The sequence below is a fragment of the Boleophthalmus pectinirostris genome, unplaced genomic scaffold (genome assembly GCF_026225935.1).
Source record: "Boleophthalmus pectinirostris isolate CB_2022bp ecotype Guang Dong unplaced genomic scaffold, ASM2622593v1 HiC_scaffold_14, whole genome shotgun sequence".
Classification (NCBI taxonomy): domain Eukaryota; kingdom Metazoa; phylum Chordata; class Actinopteri; order Gobiiformes; family Gobiidae; genus Boleophthalmus; species Boleophthalmus pectinirostris.
Window position 1 is genome coordinate 733,653 of NW_026571047.1, and position 18,636 is coordinate 752,288.

The 18,636-nt window shown below is 43.0% G+C and overlaps 1 protein-coding gene across 1 annotated transcript in view; it reads left to right on the forward strand.

Annotated features, from left to right (window-relative positions):
- The window catches only part of LOC110154046 (protein shisa-6), a 204,560-nt gene that overhangs the window by 103,276 nt on the left and 82,648 nt on the right, over positions 1-18,636 (forward strand). The gene's annotated exons all lie outside the window — the stretch shown is intronic.

An 18,636-nucleotide genomic window follows, 5' to 3' on the forward strand; every position in this document is an offset into this window, starting at 1 on the left:
ATGCTGATTGTTTAGAATCCAGAGCAAACAATGAGCTCTTTTATAAAAGTGTCCATAACTCTGCTGAAAGTGAGGACCAGGGCACAACAACCGTGATTTTGCAAGGATTCACGTGGTTCAGAGGGACACAGCCAAGGTGTGGGGCAATTGTTGTCAAGGTGGCCACCCTAACTATAAAGCGCTGTGGGAAACATTGCCCCAATCATGGACAAGTTCTTTGTGAATATTAAAGAGCCGAGCCTCTGTGTAGCTGCACATGTAGTGGCCAAATGTAAACACACACACGTTGCATGAATTAATTCGTGCACAGACCTGCACCAAACCCAACGTCTGTACCCAAACAGTTCAGCACAAATACATGAACCATTACACCCCGAATTATGACTGTATCCCTAATACCAGTGAGCAAATGTTCCATCTCCTATTATGCTCCAGTAATTTGTTATTCTCCATGGCAATTAGTTTTTCTAGATTGTACTGATTGTGAATTATGTTTTTAAAATATTCTAAATGTGCATTTGATATTGTTGAAACCTTCATTTCTAGCTAAATAACTGTATTCAGAAAAGGTGTGAACTTCCCTAAAAATACACAACATGATGTTTCTGAGGGACATTTCAAAAGAAATTCCCTTTGACGGTACCCAAGATTGAACAGAAACCCAGAACTTGGCAACATAAGGACACAAATAAAACAGGTGAAACACGTCTTCCTCTTCCTCCTCACAGAACCTGTAGTAAGAGTCGTTCACTACCTCCCATTTATATAAAAAAAAATTGTTGTTGCAGTAATTTTATAAGAGATTTTTAGTTGTAATGTTCTTGAATAAGAGTTGATTATATTATAAATAATATGAAAGAAACATTTCCATCAGATTGAGGCATTTGTTTCATCTTTTCAAAATCTTCCATAAGTCAGATTTATTACAAACTGGATAAAGGGTGGTGTGTCACAGTGTGCACCTTCCTTTTTCATAACGTCTTCAATTAAAGGTCAAGTCTTGAGTTTCGTCTGCAGCTGGTCAGCATAAACAAAATCTCGTCCCGTTTGGTGAGTGAAGGCTTGTAGCAGATACACTAAAACCAGCAAATCTGGGTCTGTCTCTAACGGTGACCCTCACCCCAGACCCAGGGGTGCTGGTGTCCGGTCTGGGCGCTCTTCTGTCCGCTCTGGGGGCAGCACCGATTGACTGGGCTCTGCTCCACTGCTCTCCTCACAGGGACCCTCCAGAGTGATGAGCTCCTGGGCCACAGGTATTCAATCTGCTGCTACTGTAGTGTGTGTGTGTGTGTGTGTGTGTGTGTGTGTGTCGGTGTGTGTGTGTGTGTGTGTGAGTGTGTGTGTGTGTGTCTCTGTGTGTGTGGCTGTGGGATAATGGACAGGGCCCATTCTAATGAAACGGCCCCTCAATACATATAAATAATGGAGGCTCCTCAGAGGACATTAGGGCTCCTGGAGGGGGGGAAAGACGAGAGAGAGAGAAAAGTAGAACAGAGAGAGGAGAGATAGAGGGGAAAAAGGGAGAGGGAGAGTGGAAAGGAGAGAGAGAAGGAGAATGAGAGAGAGGAGAGAGTGTGATTGAGAGAGAGAGAACAATAGGGAAAAGGAGTGAAGTGGAAAAGAGAAGAGAGCGAGATGAGAGAAAGGGGAGAAAAAAGCAAGCAGAGCAAGAGAGTGATAGTGAGAGAAGAAAGAAAAGGTGGGTGAAAGAGAAGAAGAGAGAGGAGATGATTTCAGTTCTGGAACTGTCAATCTCTACTGAACTAAACTTAAGGCTCAATAATTTTTTTTTTTTTTTGGTGAAATCCGATGTTTTTGTGAGGTCGTTCACATTTCCAATTAAGTGTAACTTAAATGTGATCTCCAGTGTGAACATTAAACGGTCCAAAAGTGTCCCGCATGTGCACTGGAGACACGATGACGTCAACCGCAGTGAGCGTGCTCTGTGTTTACAGAAGTTGTCCAAACATGGACACGAGCATTGAGCACCTGGAGATTTTAAAGTTCCTCTTGTACCAGAGCCAGAACATAAACAACTTACTTGTTTTAAGGAGGAGATTGAGAAGGAGAAGGACGAGGTTTTCGGCCGTGGTGTTTTGTGGGGCAGCGGCAGCGACGTCCGTTGAAAGGAACGTGTGGATGTGGAGACGTAGTCAAGAGTGGTGTTAGAGTGATGTGCTTGACTTCAGTGACACGGCCTTCGTTAAACGTTTGTGTACATTTGTGAGTGCCTACTTGTGCCACTCTCACGGGAGGAAACACGTCTTCAGCAGCTTATTTCCGTGAATAAATGCGTTGGGCTGTATTGGCTTGCAAAAGGTGCTTGATACTGCACAATAGCCAACCTCTTTGGCATAGCCAAGTCCACCGTGTGATAACATGTAGGTGGGATGAATGTGACCTGGTCGTTCAGACTGAAGTCACATGTCAAAAGATCAGATATGTATCAGTTTTAGGAGCACATATCCAAATGTCTTGGGTCACATTTGAAAAAATTGGATCTGTGTCATTAAAAGATCAGATACAGGAGCATTTGGGTCACTTCAGCCTGCAGTGTGAACGTAACCTTAATTCACATAATTAAAAAATACCAATTCATGACAACACAAAGTGGAACAGAGCATTTTGAGCTTTGGAGATGTAGACAAACTAACAGACAAATCATGCAGGGTTACTCAAACATGTGTGAATGAAAGAAAACACAACTCCAGGTGTGTTTTTGAGGAAGGAACAACATTCTAACATGACTTAAGAGAGAACGTGACAGAGTGATAGAGCCTGGGATAGAGGGACAGGAGGAAACGTGTGAATTCTCTTCACTTACACTGGAAACAACAGTTACTCTGATCCTGAACAGTGAGAGGATGAAAATGTGAAGAGAGAGCGAGAGGATGGAGATGGAGATGCTGTGGAAGCTTATATATTTATATGAATACTTATAGATGCTAGATTACTCAAAACTAACTCTTTTGTGAGCTTTAAGTCATGGAGTTGTTTGAGTAATTATTAGTCTGTCTACAATTCTCTCAGAGCTCAAAATTCTCTGTTCCACCTTGTGATGTCATGGAGCGGTAATTTTCAACAGCTCCTTTTACTTTACTTCTGTAGAGATAGGAAATTGTAGGGCTGAAATCATCCAAATGGTTCGAGTGAAGGGGTCTGGAGTTTAAAAACAGTGGAGCACTTCCTATATTACCACATGACATCACAAAGTCTTTTCAGTTTGAGAGAAAAACTCACAAAACACAGCTCCAGACATTTGTGATGAGGAAACATTATATGAAAGATCAGAAAACAGGATAATGTAGATCTTTTTAGAGCTGATTGGCTGACAGACAAAGCTAGCTGAGCTCTGATTGGCTCTCTGTCGCAAGTATTTCCACACATCAGAGGACTGTATAAATAACACCAGGCTGGTGTTGACATTTCAGTAACGATTCTTTGTGGAGTTGATAAAAGTTGTGCCGCAGTCGCCGTGGTTTCCGCCTTTGATATTTTCGCTCTAAAAAAACACAGACAACATCGCACAGTTTTGACATTTCATTTATCACCACGAGACAGAATCATTACAGAGGAAAGCCAATCTCCCAAACAATAACGCGCTCTGCTACTCAATATGAATGCATGTTATTTGGGCCTGATCTGGGTTCAGAACGCTCACCGGCTTCAGGCTCCAGCCACTGCCTTCTGACAGCGCTCTTATGTAAACATGTTTAACATCACGACTGATTGGAATGAAGCTGCCTCTGAGTGAAATCAAAAGTACAGGGACAGGGCTCACAGGGAAACAAACCACTTAAAGGTGCACTGTGTCACTTTTGGTAGTCCACCAAATCACAGTTACAGGTCACACAGGCCAAGCTGCATATGAGTGTATAATATGTATTTTTAAGAGTTAACTGATCCCAGACACAGACATGTGAGAGCTGTTCCTGCTGCACCAGCCTCTGTATTCTCACATTTTAACACCACACTCTTTTGTCTTACTTACAGATTGAGTGTTGGTTGAGTGGATTATGTTTTAAAGTATGAAACATTGACAGGAGGGACCGTGCTCTGCAGCGATAACAAGCTGTGTCTGTGCTGCTCACTTTAATCAGGTGATAATCAGGTGATCTAAGTTTCAGTGTGTGTGCTGTGCTTTTCCTTCATCAGATGTCCTTGTAAAATGGATGTTTGACATGTTTGAAGTGTTTTATATTTATCCTCACAGCTATAAACACTCCATAGTCCATCACGAGTCATTCTTCAAGCTCCTGATGCAACACGCCGTGTTTCCGTGACTGTAGTCTTTTTAAAGAAGGATTTTAAAAAGGCATCACCCAGCACCTTGAGTCATGGCACAGTGGCAGAGTGGTTGGCACTCTCACCTCACAGCCAGAAGGTCCTGAGTTGATTCTGTCCATTCTGATTCAGTGCAGGGCCTTTCTGTGTGGAGTTTGCGTGTTCTGTGTCTACTCCAGTTTCCTCAGGGTGCTCCAGATTTCAATAAAAACATGTACAATAGACTCCTCCCCCTGGGGCCAGGACTCCCTGTAAACGACAGTTTTGAGTCCCAGCAGGACTCTCCTGGTTAAATAAAGGCCAATCACTTCGGTGATTAACCCCCATGACTCATGATCACTGAAAAAAAAAAGGTTAGTCCTGACATTGCCACTCACACTGTGCTATTATGCAAAAAAATCTTTTTCTTTCTACCTTGTTATAGCATTGTTCTCCATCAAAAACATGCCTGAAAAGGTTTAAAATGTCATCCATGAGTAATCTAGGGATCTCTCCCAGGCCCTATCTGAACCCTCCTTACAGTGAGCAGTAAGATTCTGTGTAATGCTCAGCCCACACGCCCAGCAGAGTTAGAGGAGCAACAAATGCAACAAACAAACTCAAAGCAACAACTGAAAGTGAAACTTATAAAACATGTTAATGCATTGTTTTTGGCAGTTAAAACATTTCCAAAACAATAAAAGGTAACTTGAAGATAGATCAGTCTAATTAATACCATATACTGTGGAACATTCCAGGCAAAACAAGTTTCCTCCACTAGAAATGTTGCATAGAGGGTCCATTAAAGGGCCCATGTTACACTGTTTTATGATCAGTGCTGTTTCCTCATCACAAACACACCTGGAAATGTGTTTTGTTCAATTCACTGTTCAACACTATTTCACCTTGTGACGTCATGCAGTAATACAGAAAGTGCTCCACTGTGTTTTTAATCTCTGCAGACCTTCACTGGGATCGTTTGGATGATTTCAGCCCTGGAATTGCCAATCTCTACTGAAATAAAAATAACTTGAAAACTTCCACTACATCACCTCACAACGTAGAACAAAGTGTTTTGAGCTTTGGAGATGTGGACAGACTATAATAAAGGTTGAGGTAGCAATAATATAGCCTGTGTTAAAGCTCACAAGAATCCAGTACATTGAATACCAGACGGAACAATCCAGAAGAACACTCCTAAACTAACACTTTATATCCCAGTATTCAAAAGAACATTCCCATTATTTCCCATGGGCTGAAATCAGAAGCCAGCAATCTTAAGTCCCCTCATCCACGAAGTGTGAATGTGCACTTATGTACTGCTTCGAGTACTACTGCATACTACTGCACACTACTGCATAGTACTGCATATATCCAGTAGAGTACAGTTGGCACACAGTCAGCTCACATCACAGGGGTCTAAATTAGCCGTTGACAGCTCTCCGCGCCTCTCCCCACGCTTCACTGTCAAACTCTTTCTCTCTTAATTACTGCACATTTGGCACAGCGCGCTCGGAGCCGGGGGGCCGAGGAGACAAGGGCCCCTGCATGCACACACACACACACACACATACACACACACAAACATAAACACAACCGCATACGCCCCACAGGAGGAGCAGGAGAGAGGGATAGAAGCTCCAGGCAGCGCGCAGGCATCCACAGCCCAGCTCAGAGGGTCTCCGCTGGGGGCCGAGGGACAGAGGGAGCGGCTCTGGTGGTACTCTGCAGACTACGTGAAGCCTCCTGTGGACTAGAGGCTCAGGGCTGCAGTCAGGATGGAGCTGTGGAAGTGGGCTGATAAACAAATTACAATGTGCTTGAGCGTCTTGGTGCAGATGCTTATACACAGAAAAGGAAGTAACATTTTTCTGTGACACAAAAAGTTTAGTAAGTTTACCAGATTTGAAGTTTGTCATGTTATAATGTTATTAAGTTTTGGTCATAATTCATGAGAACAAAGTCTGTTTGGGCTCTGACATTTCATACTTTAAAAGATGTTCTGCTGCGAACTTCTTCGCCCCCTCGCTCTGCCCCGCCTCCTCACTCTGCCCCGCCCCCTTGCTCTGCCATGCCCCCTGACTCTGCCCCGCTCCATGGGTCTGTCCCCACCCCCTCTCTCCTATTACCTAAGTATGAATATCTTGATTTGGACTTGAATAGGAGTCATGTTGGTGATGTTTCCTTGTGTTTGACGCAGGTGTCCAGCGGCTGCCACTTATATCGAGGGGATTTCTTTTTGTTCTCCAGCCTGACTGCTCTTTTTAGTGATGCTAAACTTTTCTACAATGATTTTCATCTGAGCCTAAAATATCGGCGATCTCTCTCCATGAATTTCTTGTCATTTGGCTTCTTTATAGTCACTGAACATTGTGTCGTACAGATGTTTGTATTTCCTCCAGCTGTGACTCAAAACCATTCTTTTTTTTCTTGCTCCGCACCGGCAAGGAAGCAGATAAACCACGCCCACATAAATAACCAATCAGAGCAAAGATGTCAGACAGCACTGCAGAACTGTTGAATAAAGTTCTGCTCAGCTGAAATATCAAGAACAAGCCACAAGAACTGTCCAACAAGAGCTGGACCAACAAAATGATGTAATTTTGTTGGTCCAGCCCTGGATACAAGATTAAAGTTCTTGTGTTGTTATGAAGTATGAATAGACCTTTAGTTTCATTATTAAATCTAAATGGCAGACTTAAAAAAAAAAATATGTATGGCTTCCATTAATAATACTCTATTTATATTCTAAGTAGAAATGTTCAGTCAGAGCATGTGTCTTTATATTTAACAAGTATATTTCTTATATTACACACAACTGAGCAAACTTAAGCAATGTCATACTGTTCTTTTCTCAAAAACATTCCTACAGTTGTATTTAGTTTCAATCACACATTTTATTATTAGTCTGTCTACATTTCCAAAGCTCCAAATGCTCTGGTCCACCTTGTGATGTCATGGAGCAGTACTCATCATGAACATATTATTAATTTACTACAGAGATCAACAGATCGTCCCACTGCACCAATTCACAGGTCAGATCTGTGGAGAGGCGACCCTACTCGTGGTAAAAACACATTTTTCCAGGTATTTTTTAGCAATAAAACACCTGTAATTGCACAAATGTGAGACAGAGAAAGTTTAATGCCATACTGTGGGATATTAGCAAAATGACAGTGATAATATAGAGATGAGCAGATGACGATTTCACCAGAAAAGTTACAAGTGCAACATTCCTTATTACGGCAACAGTCCTAAATCTGTTTGTGTTTTCAAACTGGTCTAGTTTATCTTATTTACACCAGAGTTTGAGCTGCTTGATTAAAACTATTCATTTCCAGTTAGTACAACGTCCAAATGAGTGCTCTGCTAGTCCCCATAAATCCTTACAAAGCGTTCCTTTGATTTGCACCATAATTCACTGTGTATGGGACTCTGGGGTTATGTAAAAGTGACTTGTACATTATTAATCGTCTTAAACATGAATTAGTAATGTTCCGTAATGAGTGTTTGGTCTCCTCCACAAGCAGCCACTGTGAGGGAATGTGCTGTGTGCCTGGTGTCAGTGTGAGCTCCAGATACACTACAACTCTGACCACTGACCAGTACACGGACCAGTACACAGACCAGTACACGGACCAGTACACTGACCAGTACACGGACCAGTACACTGACCCATAACTCTGCAACTATATGGACCATGACCCTAAGTCTGACCTGGACTTGACCCTAACTCTGTCTTATACACTGATCAGTACCCATGGGCTGATGATGGATTACATTATTATAATATTATGCTCATATTGACATATCAATACTTGTCTGTGGTGTGAAAAAGTATCACTTATCATGCATGTTATCCATAATTCAAACTGTAGTCACTTCTTAAAAAGTATCTTTTATATTAATTTCTGTTGAATATCTGTACATATATTTCATTTTTGGGTGAAACTGGGCTGGAGCAAAGATAATGACTGAAAATAATAATAATATAATAATAACATTTTAGTACAAATGAGTTGGTATTGGTATTGGATCAATATTCCGATATTTACCATAGTTTTCACCTTATTCTGGAAGTTGTTGGTGCACATGAACATTTTACAAAAAATGTCATTTTTGATTCAATTCCAACTGATCCAAGATTAAATCGACAGTTCTCATTCCATATGTATGCTGGTATGTGGCCATACCAGTTTGTCAAAGCCTGATCCTGTCAGATCTCAGAAGCTCAGCAGCCTGGGCCTGGGTAGTACTTGGATGGGAGACCGCTGGGAATTCCAGGTGCTAGAGTGGGACGCCAGTGGCAAAAAAACTGTCTTTGTGTCCTTAGGCAAGACACTTCATCCACATTGCCTAGTATGAAAGTGGTGTGTGTGAGTGATGGTGGTGGTCGGAGGGGCCGATGGTGCAGATTGGCAGCCTCACTTCTGTCAGTTTGCCGAAGGGCAGCTGTGGCTACAATAGTAGTTTACCACCACTGAGTGTGGAGTGACTGAATAATGAACTGTAAAGTGCTTTTGGGTATTTTGAAAGGCTCTATATAAATGTAATCAATCAATCAAATATGATTTAAGATATGATTTAAACATCGTGAGTTATTCATAACAGCAATATTTAAAGATTTCTTGGCCTTAATTTCATTTTAAGAGCCATGAGAATAGACAGATAATGGTATGGCAGTTAAAGGGTAAAATGTAAGTTTGTAATTATAACACAATATTGTGTTTGTAAATTTTATGATGCATCTTCACTGAACAAATCCATTTGTAATTATCTAGAAGTATCAATTCTTTTAGAGCAGTATTGATACCTTTTGATACCTCAGTATTGATAGTTTTATTTATACATCCTTCATATTTAGAGGAAACAGAAGCAGGGCACAACAAATGAATTAATTGGTACTGGAAGGAAACAAAAAAAAAAACAACTAGTAATCAGTACTACAAACCGACACTGTACACAGACCCACACTGTACACAGACCCACACTGTACACAGACCCACACTGTACACAGACCCATCAGTACTGCAGACCCACACTGCCCTGTACACAGGTTGTACGATGGGCCAGTGGTGGTGACAGATCCACATGACCCAGCAGAGCTAATCTCTCTGTCTCTGTGTCTCTGTGTCTCTGTGTCTCTGTGTCTCTGTGTCTCTCTGTCTCTGTGTCTCTGTGTCTCTGTGTCTCTGTGTCTCTCTGTCTCTGTGTCTCTGTGTATCTCTGTCTCTCTGTCTCTGTGTCTCTCTGTCTCTGTGTCTCTGTGTCTCTCTGTCTCTGTGTCTCTCTGTCTCTGTGTCTCTGTCTCTGTGTCTCTCTGTCTCTGTGTCTCTCTGTCTCTGTGTCTCTCTGTGTCTCTGTCTCTGTCTCTGTGTCTCTGTCTCTGTGTCTCTGTGTCTCTGTGTCTCTCTGTCTCTCTGTCTCTGTGTCTCTGTGTCTCTCTGTCTCTGTGTCTCTCTGTCTCTGTGTATCTCTGTCTCTCTGTCTCTGTGTCTCTGTCTCTGTCTCTGTCTCTGTGTCTCTCTGTCTCTCTGTCTCTGTGTCTCTGTGTCTCTGTGTCTCTGTGTCTCTGTGTCTCTGAGTCTCTGTGTCTCTGTGTCTCTGTGTATCTCTGTCTCCCTGTCTCTGTGTCTCTCTGTCTCTGTGTCTCTGTCTCTCTGTCTCTGTGTCTCTGTGTCTCTGTGTCTCTCTGTCTCTGTGTCTCTCTGTCTCTGTGTCTCTCTGTCTCTGTGTCTCTCTGTCTCTGTGTCTCTATGTCTCTGTGTCTCTCTGTCTCTGTGTCTCTCTGTCTCTGTGTCTTTCTGTCTCTGTGTCTCTGTGCCTGTGTGTCTCTGTTGAAGATAAATAAATCAGAGAGACACTAAATGAAGCAGGAGAATAATCCATGCAGCTGCACAGACCCCGGGGAAATCTCAGCTCAGCCCCAGAGCCTCATCCACTCCAGGCTTTTACACAGTCCATGAGCGGCGGCGCAGAGCGGCGCACCCTGGTGGCTGCTGATGTTATACTTTCTGTGCTTTTAATTACAGCGCAGAGAGAGAGCGCGTGTGCATTGTTGGAGCACACAATAGAAAGTGAAGCAATTAATGTGCAATTAGGAAGCGGTGAGTGAGGAAGGGGCCGGCCGCAGGGGAGCGGCCAAGGGCAAAGGCTCCATCAGAGGGTGCACACACTAACCAAGCATGCCCCCACGGAGGGCACGGCCGCCATCTTAGATTCACATTATCTCTGTGAAGAAAGCAGTCAAGTCATTATTGTTTCATGTAATATATGGAGGGTATATGTGCAGCTCTTAGTCAAGTGGAAATAGAATGTTAAAACCATACTCTGGAACATTCTCCACGGAGACACAGACGTTTTATGACATACTGTAGAAGATTATAGCCACAGGATCAACATTTGCCTGGAAACAAGAAACAGACTCTCCTCCAAAGAAATGGTCTGTGGAAATGCAAGCCCACTCACATTAAAGACGTTATTGAGTGCGATAAACAACCAAAATGAAAAAAAGAAATATAAAACAGGCCTTAATTTTACTCCCCTTTTTTTTTTTTTTTTTTTTTTGCTTAAATAGCAGGTAGTTAGTTCTGTAGGGCATTATCTGTAACACATAACATATTTAAATCACCATATTATTGTATTAACATGTTTGATAAGCTTTGCTTAATTTTTTTACATTCTGAGTCTCTTCTTCCTTTTCGCCCCATGCTAATCACTCCCCCTTCAGAGCACAATCACAACACAATCACTGTGCATCCCACTAATGAAACTACTGCTCATCACAGGTTTGTCGAGTTGCTGTGTGTTTTTTTGGCTCTGCATGAGCATGGTCGGTGTAGACCTGTGGGCGGAGCATTGTACTTCAGGCTTGTGTTTGATGAGGGGACAATGTTATAACATGGTTGAAAGTCAAAAATTAAATTTAACATAATTCTCCCTCTTTAAAATGTTACACAGTGTGTCTTTAAACACGGCATTTGTTGAAGCATTTGTCACTAATTGGATTTTAGTCGTTTAAACAAATCAATCATTTGCAGTTGAGGCGTATTCTCCCTGTGTGACTCTAAACATCATTTGTACCTTTATTAGACACACTTAATGACTTGAATGTTTTGCTTTGTAAAGGCCACAGCAACAAGCCTCAAATGAAACATGTATTGACAAAATGTCCTATTTAGATTTCCATTTAATTTCTCTTGACTTTACAGTAATACTGAGTGTGATTATCTTAAATAAGTCTCATTTAAAATGGCCCTGTTGTCTTTGGAAATGACATATTAAAAATAATGTGACAGTGTAATTGGCAGCTTGCCGAAAAGACTATGATTGAAAATGCAAATGAGGCACAATAAAATAGAATCCAATAGGACGGCAGCATAATGGAAGGATTGTATAATAAAAGTCTATGGGCTTTGAATAAGGCGTCCCAGAGCACTGGACCAGTTCAAACTTCTGTACATCATTAAATGTTATTGATGCTTAAAGGTGTCACCACACAATCAGCACTAATGAAACTATTGCACCAGGTTTGTGAAGTTGTAGTACAGTATATTTATGAAAGGTGCTGTGCGGCATTGTAGGTGACGCAGGCTTCAGGGCGGAGCATTGGACAGGATTGTACAGTGAGGAGAGCTGGAGAGCTGGAATAGGGCCCAGGAGAGATCTCTAGATTACTCAAACATGCATGGATGATCTCTAACATCTCCTCAGGCATATTTTTGATGAGGGAACATTATAACATGGACAGAAGATCTAAAAGGACAAACTTTTGAGTCTTCTTTGAGTCATGTTTAGATCTTTACCATATCCACCTCTGGATCATCCTGTGCTTTAAGAGGACAGAGCCCGCTTGTATATCCTGTTGTCCATCATATCAAATGCCAATACAGAGCGTTTCACCTCAGAACACCCGTGTTACCCCCCCCACCCTGGGGTGAGTGTGCTCCACTCCGCCCTTCCCTCTCCCTCCTCTCCCCCCTCTCCCTCTGCGGCCATGGGGCTAGTGAAGGTCAGGTCTGACATATGCCTCCCAAAATACTCTTGACAGCCGCTGCCAGGATGACAAGACCCTGCTTACCACCGCTCAGCCCCACACTCACCCCACGGGCCCTCTGTCAGAGCGCCACCTGCCTCCCCCTCCCCACCGGCCTGATGGATAGAAACGTACCAATGATCTATGATTGTTCCTCATTTATACATTGTAGTGACTCTATGGAGGAATCTGCAGCAGCTTCCATGATGACACAATGATCACGCTGAGGGGGTTCTACTTGTATCTCTATGGTGGACAGTGTTGGGGAGTAACAGATTACATGTACCGGAGTTATGTAATCAGAGTACAAATTATGAGTAACTGTATTCAGTTACAGTTACTGTTTCAGTGAGTGGTAATTAGATTACAGTTACTTTGTTGAAATAAATGGATTACACAGAGGTATTTTCCTGTTTTTGCGTTTTGGGCTATATCCCCCCCTTTTATATATTTTTTTCCCCGTAATTCCACTCATTACCGGACACTAAACCAGGTCTAAACCAGGTCTAAAACCAAGACTAAACCAGGACTAAACCAGGACTAAAACCAGGTCTAAACCAGGCCTAAAACTAGGTCTAAAACTAGGTCTAAACCAGGACTAATCCAGGTCTAAAACCAGGTCTAAACCAGGACTAAACTAGGTCTAAACCAGGTCTAAAACCAGGTCTAAAACCAGGTCTAAGCCAGATCTAAACCAGGACTAAACCAGGGCTAAACCAGGACTAAACCAGGACTAAACCAGGACTAAACCAAGTCTAAACCAGGTCTAAAACCAGGTCTAAACCAGGTCTAAAACCAGGTCTAAAACCAGGTCTAAACCAGGACTAAAACCAGGTCTAAAACCAGGTCTAAACCAGGTCTAAACCAGGTCTAAACTAGGTTTAAACCAGGTCTAAACCAGGTCTAAAACAGGTCTAAAACAGGATTTAACAGGACTAAATCATGCTGGGCCGTGCCTCTCTTCTATCAATAATATTTTTAATTTGGTTAAATCTGGCCTTTTTATTTTCTTTTAACAGACAAAACATCTTAGGTTACAATATCCTGGTCTTCAAGTAATCAAGTAATCCAAAGTATTCAGATTACGTTACTCCCCTTAAGTAATTTAATGGATTATGTTACAAACTACATTTTGGGGTATGTAATCTGTAATCTGTAGGGGAATACATTTTAAAAATAACCTTCCCAACACTGATGGTGGAATGTTCAGCAGTTACAGTGGTGATATGATACACACAATAAAGGCCACAATACAATGAAATTAAATAAAATAAGATCTGAAAAAAGGTCTGAAAACTCAAGAAAATTCACAAAATGGATTTAAAGAGCACATTTTCAGGAGTCTTTAATCAATACAAGCGTTCATGGTCAAGAAGAGGAAAATATGTTGAAGCTCCTCATTATTTGCATGAGATTGGCTCTACAAACATGTCTTTGGGCTTGAATAATGGCTCTACTTTCTGAGGCTATTGTGAAAACAATCATTTCAGTTTATTTATGTAAAGTATCAAGTGGATAGGCTCAGTAATTACAGAGATATGACCCATAAACCAGGTCAACAAATCTGCAGTCTGACAGTTACAGCGAACTCCACCTGAGAGCTGCGACCGTCCTCCAGCTCACTTTAAACCATAGAGATTCTAGAATGTTTTGGTATCGCGCGAATGAGCCGATCGATCATAGCCGTGCGATCAGATATTCCGACGCAGGACAAAGCAGACCCTGCGCGGCGTGAGGGGGCGGTTGTGTTCCTCTCCCCCCATTTGAGTGATGTATTTAGGAGCAATCACAGAGGAAATGCATCACCCGCTCCAGAGCCATCCGTCACCCGCCGCACCGCGCCCTCATTTGACTGAAGCGCCGCGTGAAATATGAGTCCTCGTCAAAGGCACCGGCAGCAAAATGGCCGCCCAACCTCGGAACGTAATAATTAAGCGAGGCCATAAAGCGCGCCGTATTTCAGAGTCTGGCAGCTCTGTGGTGATGGCGGTGGGTGGGGGTGGCACAGGTGGGGGCTGGGCGTTTGACACGGCTGTGTAATTACGATGCCGCGCTGGTTTGTATGCACTTACAATCTCCTAATAGTCATTTTACACTTGGGTTGTCTTTCAATTTGTTTCCCCACATGATGCCAGCACGAAGATAGTGGAGGAGGACAGGGGAGTCACTCTCTTATAGAATTAAAATGAGATTACAGGCGAGACAACATTACGAAGAAAGATTGTGTTTTATACTTACTGCTGAAATGGCCTTTCACTTAAAGGAAATGTATTTGCATTTGATTTTTAATTCTATTAAACATGATCTGTCTGTGTCCCCACATAGTCTCTCGCTAAACCCCAGCCCCTGCAGCAGTCATGAGTCAGTGCTAGTGCAGCCTCTGCAGCTCAGGGAGGGAATTCTAGAGGTTCTGGTTGAATGAGACAGCCTTGAACGTGTCTATCTGGCAACAAAGATTCAGTTGTGATTGTCGTACCTTTGTAAATCAGTAAGAGTGTAGAATACATACTGTTCCTTTAAAGTTGAACTACTAGAACTATGTAGTATCCCGGGGTTTTGTTCACGAGTGAGGGGAGGATGGAGTGTGAAATTGACGGGCAGATCAGAGCAGCGTCTGCAGTGATGCGGTCGCTGTATCGGACCGTTGTGGTGAAGAGGGCCTAAAGACAAAGCTCTCGATTTACCGGTCAGTCTTTGTTCCTCCCCTCACCTCTGGTCATGAGCTCTGGGTAATGAACAAAAGGACAAGATCGCAGATACAAGTGACTGAAATGAGTTTCCTCCGCAGGGTGGCTGGTCGCTCCCTTAAAGATAAAGTGAGGAGCTCAGAGTAGAGTCGCTGCTCCTCCACGTCGAGAGGAGCCAGGATAGATGGATGGATACTAGAACTACTATTAGAGATGTTATTGCACTGACAGAAACCTTCACACATATCAATTGTAACAGCACTCCATCGTCTGCACTGATTGGTCAATGACATCCATCCATTTTCTTCCGCTTATACGGGGCTGGGTCACAGGAGCAGCAGTCTAAGCAGGGACTCCCAGACTTCCTTCACCCCAGATACGTCCTCCAGCTCCTCCGTCAGTGACTAAAAAAAGAAATTTATTTGCAGATTGTAACTCAACCTAATTTAGCTTTAAACTGGTTCATTAAAGTAATGTTTTCTACAAAAGACTGATCTAAAATGTTACTAACATTATTTAAAATGGAAACATGTACTTTGAGTAATTTTTTTCAAAACTATGTAACACATCACCTCCATGATTTTGCAGTTTAATGCCATACTGTCAGAGAATATAGAAGCACATATATGTGATAGAAACAGCCAACATACATGAACATTCACACAGACAGTGGCTCACAGTTCCTCTTTTCTGCATCATTTGAGGAAAAACTCAATCTAAATCACCACTCTTCCTATGCCAGTCCATCTTTCCCACATTCAGAGAATCATTTAACTGCATAAACCACATGTTTTCCTTTTTTCACTGCAGTAAAACATGCATAAAAAGCTACACAGTGGGGCTTTAATTATGGATTTGGCAGCAGTGCACTTGTATGTGTAAATAAGCACATTTGGAGCCATGTACCGTAGTGTGACCTCTCCCCTGCATGTACCTGTTTGTGCCAGTGACATTTTGGTGGATTGGTATTTTCACACCTGGTTGTTTGCCCTCGCACAAAACCACAGCCGTGACTTTTTCCAGGTATTCTTTACACGCCATCCCTCCTGAATCAGCCCGTGTTCCTCTTTTGGCCACGCAGATGGAATTTCACACAGCGGTCGACGATTTTGGAAGAAACACGGCGGGAGTTTTCAGTGCCATCACATTTCCATCTCTCGGCGCCTGTCCTCCCCTGCCCTGGTGCCAGTGTGCAGCCTCTTGTTAGTCTCCACAGGATCTGGAATGCACAAACACCTTCACAGACCCACAGCTCCCATTTCTCAACAACAAATGTGTTTTTCAGAGTGAGGGGCGGAGTGAGGGGATGAGTGAGGGGCGGAGTCAGACACGATTGATCAGGGTGAGACGCAGCAAACAAATTTATTTCAAAGTTATTTGCTGTAACCAAATGTGAAAGCGTAAACACACAGTCCTATGAAAGGTTGTTGTTGTATATAGTGTGGTGAGGAGAGGCAAGGCAATGCTCAGGGCACTTGAGCTTTCTCTGAGCTGGCTTTAGGTGAGTAAAGTAAAGTAAACTTTATTTATAGAGCACTTTTCACAGACATAAAGTCACAAAGTGTTTCACAGTAAAAATGTCACTGAAAGTGTGAAGCAAAAATACAGTCAATATATCAATAAGGTTCAAATGCTCAAAGAGACTTTAGGTGTTTTTTTTAAAGTATCCACAGAGTCGAAAGAGCAAAGGGACAGAGGCAAAGTGGAGGAAACCCACCAACTCATAAAGAACATACACTACTGGTCAAAAGTTTTAGAACACCCTTATTTTTCCAGTTATTTATTGCAATTCAAGTCGTGCAAGTCCAATGAGTCGCTTGAAAAGGTAAGAACTGAACAGAGAGAGGTTTTTAAAAAAAAAAAAAAAAAAAAAAGATAAAAGAACAAAACACAAGTCCAAGCTCTGCCAAAACTCCCTTAGGAAAAAAGAACAAGATGGTAAAACTTGAAAACCTGGAGTGTCCAGCAGCACAGTGTCCAGACTTAAACCCCATGGAGCTGGTTTGGGATGAACTGGACAGAAGAGTGAAGCAACCTACAAGTGCCACACATTTATGAAACTTCTGCAACAGACTTGGGAAGAACTTTCTGAAGATGATTTGATTTCTATTGTAAAAAGAACAAGCCATGAGTGTGTTCAGCTGTTCTATCTGTCAAAGGTGGACACACACATCAATCAAAAGTTTAGGATACGTTATGGTCAACAGTAAACCATAAAAAACTGGAAAAAGTGTGGTGTTCTAAAACTTTTGGCCGGTTGTGTAGATGGGAGACCAGTGGGAATAGCAGGTGCCACACTCACCTTCTCTCTCTTGGCCTAGTGTGAGTGTGGTACGTGAGCGTTGGCTGTGGTCAGAGGGTGTCAGCTGTGGCTACACTAGTATCTTACCCTGGAGAAGAGTGAATGAATAATACTGTGGAACACTTTGGGTGACATGAGGCAAAACGTATTTGATGTTTTCTGTCTCGAGCTGCATATGAAACAGTTTTGTTGTTTCCAGGTGAACTCTGATACGCGTGCTGACTTTAGTTTATTGGTTTATTTGAACAGGGATAAAAGATAAAAGGAAAGATGCTTTACACCAGATTTAGCTCAAGTTTCCATCTGTGTCAAGTTTAACCACTAACCAGATCTTCCCCAGTCCACAGTGCATTGTTTCGCTGTTATCTGCTGCAGTCTCACCAGCCTCTTCAGGCTCAGCTGGGTACAACGATCTGAAGGAGCCTGAAATACACTTTAGAAACTTGAAGGAAAAAATTGCTTTTTGTTCCACCAATGCTCCGTTTGTCCTTTATGGGCACCTGTAAAAACAAGATAAAGAACGCAATGGGGCTTTAAATGTTTGTTCTCCAGCACACACAACCGGCAGGCCTCTTATCTGTGCACCATTAGAGAGGATTGGACTTCCACTCCCCACAGCAAAGAGTGTGTGGAGGTACTGAGCACCCAGGAGGAGGTCAGAGTGTGTGTGGAGGTACAGAGTGATGAGGAGGAGGTCAGAGTGTGTGTGGAGGTACAGAGTGATGAGGAGGAGGTCAGAGTGTGTGTGGAGGTACAGAGTGATGAGGAGGAGGTCAGAGGAAGAAATGGACAGAGGAGTAGATGGTGAGAGGAAGTCAGGTGGTCAGAGAAGGTCAGAGGATGAGGAGGCCAGAGGAGGAGGTTGTCAGAGGAAGTCAGAAGAGGAGGTGGTCAGAGGAGAATGTGTTCAAAGGAGGAGGTGGTCACAGGAGGAGGTGGTCAGATGAGGAGGTGGTCAGAGGAGGAGATGGTCAGATGAGGAGGTGGTCAGAGGAGGAGGTGGTCAGAGGAGGAAGTGTTCAGTGGTGGAGGTGGTCAGAGGAGGAGATGGTCAGATGAGGAGGTGGTCAGAGGAGGAGGTGGTCAGAGGAGGAAGTGTTCAGTGGTGGAGGTGGTCAGAGGAGGAGATGGTCAGTGGTGGAGGTGGTCAGAGGAGGAGGTGGTCAGATGAGGAGGTAGTCAGAGGAGGAGGTGGTCAGAGGAGGTCAGATGAGGAGGTGGTCAGAGGAGGAGGTGGTCAGAAGAGGAGATGGTCAGAGGAGGTCAGATGAGGAGGTGGTCAGAGGAGGAGGTGGTCAGAGGAGGAGGTGGTCAGAGGAGGAGATGGTCAGAGGAGGTCAGATGAGGAG